General features: G+C 42.0%; 1 pseudogene; it reads left to right on the top strand.

The window, feature by feature from the left end:
* The first annotated feature begins 3,903 nt into the window (after positions 1-3,903).
* LOC102418043 overlaps positions 3,904-4,562 on the top strand; it is a 3,486-nt pseudogene continuing 2,827 nt past the window's right edge.

Below are 4,562 nucleotides of genomic sequence, written 5' to 3'. Positions count from 1 at the left end.
AAAAAAAAAAATAGGTATATCTTTGAGTCGTGGGTTCAAATCCCAGGTCTTTCTGTGTTGGTAGCTTGTAACCAAGGAGAGACCACCTAAACTATACCTCTTTTTCACACAGCTGTAAAGATGGGCTAATATGCCATGGTATTGTTTTGATAGGTAAGGTGGATGGGCCCTGGGTGGAAGGAAGGAGTCATTTACCAGTGTCCACAATCAACAAAACTGGCCACAAGTATCTGGAAGAGGCAGAGGAGGCTCAGGGTGTGGATAAACTTTTCACATCTTGTGTTGTCTATGTGTCTAGTTGCATTAAGATCTCTTATTTACAGACAGTTCCTTTTACTTTTTCAATGCTTTCATTAGAATATTTCACTTTAATTCTGAAAGGCAAGGACTATCCATTTGATTTTGCAGATGAGAAAACAGAGACCCAAAGAAAAGAAATGAATTGCCCCAAAATGTTACACTGAGGAGTTAACAGAGGAGAGAACAACGATTCTGTCGGTCAGGGGCCAAGGGCTCCTCTGTCCAGGCTGCAGGAAAGTCCTCAAACTAGCGTGTGTGCAAAAAAGCCTCTTCTCAATTCTGTACCCTTCACATCTTCAATCAGCCATTAGGGTGATGTGTGTCTCGGCATTGACCTACCCACAAAAACGGGTAGCAAACCTGTTTTCTGGAAGGCAGCAACTGTAATCTTTGCCATCAGAGAATCCTATACTTGGCTCCCACATGACTGTGAAGAAGCGCTTTTGTCTTGCTATCTCATCCTTTCCCTGGCTGAGTCTATAAATGCTTGCCACTCCAGCTCGGAGATATTTCAGCAGCTCTGGGCTTTACTCTAACCTTCGCACATCCATTTGCTTGTATCTTCATGCCTGTAATTACTTAATTGCTTTCTTTTAATGCCTGTAAGTAAGAGCTCTGTTATCCGAGAAAAGATCAGGAAAAACAAAACCACGAAACGAAAACTCAGGAAAACCATTTTTCATCTTGTGGTGCACAACCACGCCCCCTGTTGACGGAGGCATGCCAGTTTAAAAGCACAAAAAGAAATTCTTCACAACTTTATTGAGGTATAATTGATGTACCATAAATTGCACGATTTAAAGTGTACAATTCGATGAGTTTTAACGTGTGTTTGTGCCTGTGATACCACCACAGTCAAGATAATGAACATTTCCATCACAGACAGCTTTCCCATTTTAGAGTCGAACAGGGTGAGTGCTCCCAGTTCAAACTGTATGGTGGCACTGGCCCCTGCAGGCCCATCTTTGTTCCAATCTCTGTTCTCCATTTGACCTCTACATGGCTTTTCCTCCTTTCCAGTTACGGCATTCCTCTTTCTGTTTAAAACCAGAGCACCAGGAAAGGAGTTGGCTGTTTAAGGCCAACTCCTTTCCTGGTGCTCTGGTTTTCACTCCCTCCCCGCTTACCAGGTACTGCCACTATCGAGCAAGCATCCCCTTTCCCTGCTGAATCATCCACTTCTTATCTACAGGCTCTCTCTCTCTCTCTCTCTCTCTCTCTCTCTCTATCTCTCTCATCCTCTCATGAGGATATTTTCCCCATTGACTTTTAGAGAGAGTGGAAGGGAGGGAGGGGAAGGGAGAGAGAGATCAATGTGTCTCTCTCTTTTTATTTATTTATTTATTTAGTTAGTTTAATTTTGTTTTATTGCTTAAAGTATTACAAAGAGTATTACATATGTCTCCTTTTTTTTTCTCCCCTTGACCTTCCCCTGGCCTCCCCTACCCCACAGTGTCTTGTGTCCATTGGTTATGCTTATATGCATGCATACAAGTCCTTCGGTTGATCTCTTACCCTCCCCCACCAACCCTCCCCGGCCTTCCCACTGTGGTTTGACAGTCTGTTCGATGCTGCTCTGCCTCTGTATCTATTTTTGTTCATCAGTTTATAATGGTCTTTATTATCCATAAATGAGTGAGATCATGTGGGTATTTTTCCTTCATTGACTGGCTTATTTCACTTAGCATAATGCTCTCCAGTTCCATCCATGCTGTTGCAAATGGTAAGAATTCCTTCTTTTTTACAGCAGCATAGTATTCCATTGTGTAGATGTACCACAGTTTTCTAATCCATTCATCTGTTGATGGGCACTTAGGTGTGTTCCAAATCTTAGCTATAGTATATCTCTCTCTTTTAAAGAGATTTTAGAGAGAGAAAGGAAGAGGGGTAGAGAGATAGAAACATCAATTGGCTGCCTCCTGCACACCCCTTACTGGGGATTGGGCCCACAACCTGGGCAAGTGCCCTGACTGGGAATCAGACCAGGGACTCTTGGTTCATGGGTTGGTGCTCAACCACTGAGCCACACCAGCCAGGCTCTACAGGCTCTTTTCAATCTTAAAAATAAACAAAAACAAACAAAAATTAAATACCTCTTCCTGCCTCCCCATTCCTTTCTTCAGTCACACATTGCTCTGTGTCCTGTCTTCTTGTCATGGCCAAACTTCCAGAAATAGTTGTCCAAAATTACTCTCTCCACTTCCTCACTTCTCCTCTCTCTTAAGCCATTCCCCTGACCCCACCACACAGACACTGTTTTTGATCCGGTCACTTACTAACCTCCTTGTGTTGCATCCAGTGGACCAGTCTCAGTCCTTAACATACTGGGACACAGTTGACCACTCTATCCTTTACAAAATAGCTTAGCTTGGTTGTTTTTACAAAAGTAATTGATGCTTTTTTTTTTAAAGAGTCAAACAATAAATTACAGCATTAAGAGGCTCCTTCTAGACTCACCCTGTTTCACTGCTACAGATGGAGCCACTGCTGCAGGGACCCTCAGCTGATAGCACAGAGCAGCCTCAGGAAGTCCCAGAAATTAGTCGCTGAAGATTTCTAATTTGGGGGAAATCCTAGTTGCATTATAGACACCATAGAAGCCAAGAAATTGTTATAAACAAACACACAAACAGAGAAGGGCCTGCATTCAGCAACTCTTTGACTCCTGTCCTAACCGTTGCCTTTAAAAAAAAATTATTGATTGATTTTAGAGAGAGAGGAAGGAGGAGAGAAAGAGAAATATCAATATTTTTTCACTTTTAAAAAAATCCTCACCCAAGGACATGCTTATTGATTTTTAGAGAGAGGGGAAGGGAGAGGCAGGGAAGAAAGAGAGGGAGGGAGAGAGAAACATCAATGTGGGAGATTGGTTACCTCCCATATGTGCCCTGCCAGGCATCAAACCTGCAACCTAGGTATGTGCCCTGACCGGGAATCAAACCCACAACCTTTTAGTGCATGGGATGATGCTCCAACCAACAGAGCCACCAGGCCAGAACTGTTGTTCCACTTATTTATACATTCATTTATTGATTCTTTTATGTGCCCCAAGGAGGAATTGAACCCGAAACCTGGGCATATGGGAGACAACGCTTTAACCAACTGAGCTACCCAGCCAGGGCAAGAGTTGCTTTAACTACTATCCTAGAGATGGCTGGTTCTACTTGACTAGTCCCTATTGGTCTCACCAGGCAGGAAACCTGCCTGGGTATGACTTTCCTAATAGCCACCCATTGTGTTCCCCTTCCTAAAGCTTATAATTGGGAGAATGACAGGAATGAAGCATAGGCTGACCCAGTGGCTTTAAAGGGGTATAGGTTTTTAGACACATACACAAAAACAGTGTTCTCACGACCAATGTTTTTACCCAAGATAAAGTACAAAACAGGAAATAAAAATCATCCCCCCAAAATCATCCAGAGCAAGAGCCATAACAATTTTGGTGAACATCCTTTAGACATCTCTATGCAGTATATACACATAGAATTGTATGTATAGTTTCACATACATGAGATCATGACTTACATGTTCTTCTGTAATGACTTTTTTCACTCAGAATATGTACTGGATGGATATCCAAGCCAATAGCTATAGACTAACACCATGATTGTTAATGTTTGCCAACCATTCAGGATATTTACTGGTATAAACCATGGTTTACTCAACCAGTCTCCTGTTGTTGAGCATTTAGTTTGTTTGCTTTTTTTTTTTTCACCATAAACACACAATGATAAACATCCTGAGCTCAGCTTTTTGCTTTTGAGCAATTTTCTCCTCAGGCTAATCTCTAGAGTGGATTAGCTCAATACAATGGAATGAATGCTTTACGATTTGATACAATTAGGCTAACTTCCTTCCAGAAATGTTATACCAATTTGTTTTCCCAGGATAGCTTTGCCCCATATCACCAATATTAGGCTTTATCAATTTCTGATTTTATTATTTTTTATTTTTTTTAAAATATATTTTATTGATTTTTTACAGAGAGGAAGGGAGAGAGACAGAGAGCTAGAAACATCGATGAGAGAGAAACATCGACCAGCTGCCTCCTGCACATCTCCCACTGGGGATGTGCCCGCAACCCAGGTACATGCCCTTGACCGGAATCGAACCTGGGACCTTTCAGTCCGCAGGCCGACGCTCTATCCACTGAGCCAAACCGGTTTCGGCTCAATTTCTGATTTTAGATGTGGCTTTTTGTAGACTGATTCTGTTTGGTTGATTAATTTGAGTATTTTTCTTTCATTAAGTTCATCTCATTC

Source organism: Myotis lucifugus, unplaced genomic scaffold, assembly GCF_000147115.1.
Source record: "Myotis lucifugus unplaced genomic scaffold, Myoluc2.0 scaffold_115, whole genome shotgun sequence".
Taxonomy (NCBI): domain Eukaryota; kingdom Metazoa; phylum Chordata; class Mammalia; order Chiroptera; family Vespertilionidae; genus Myotis; species Myotis lucifugus.
This window is presented reverse-complemented; position numbering and strand designations above follow the sequence as displayed.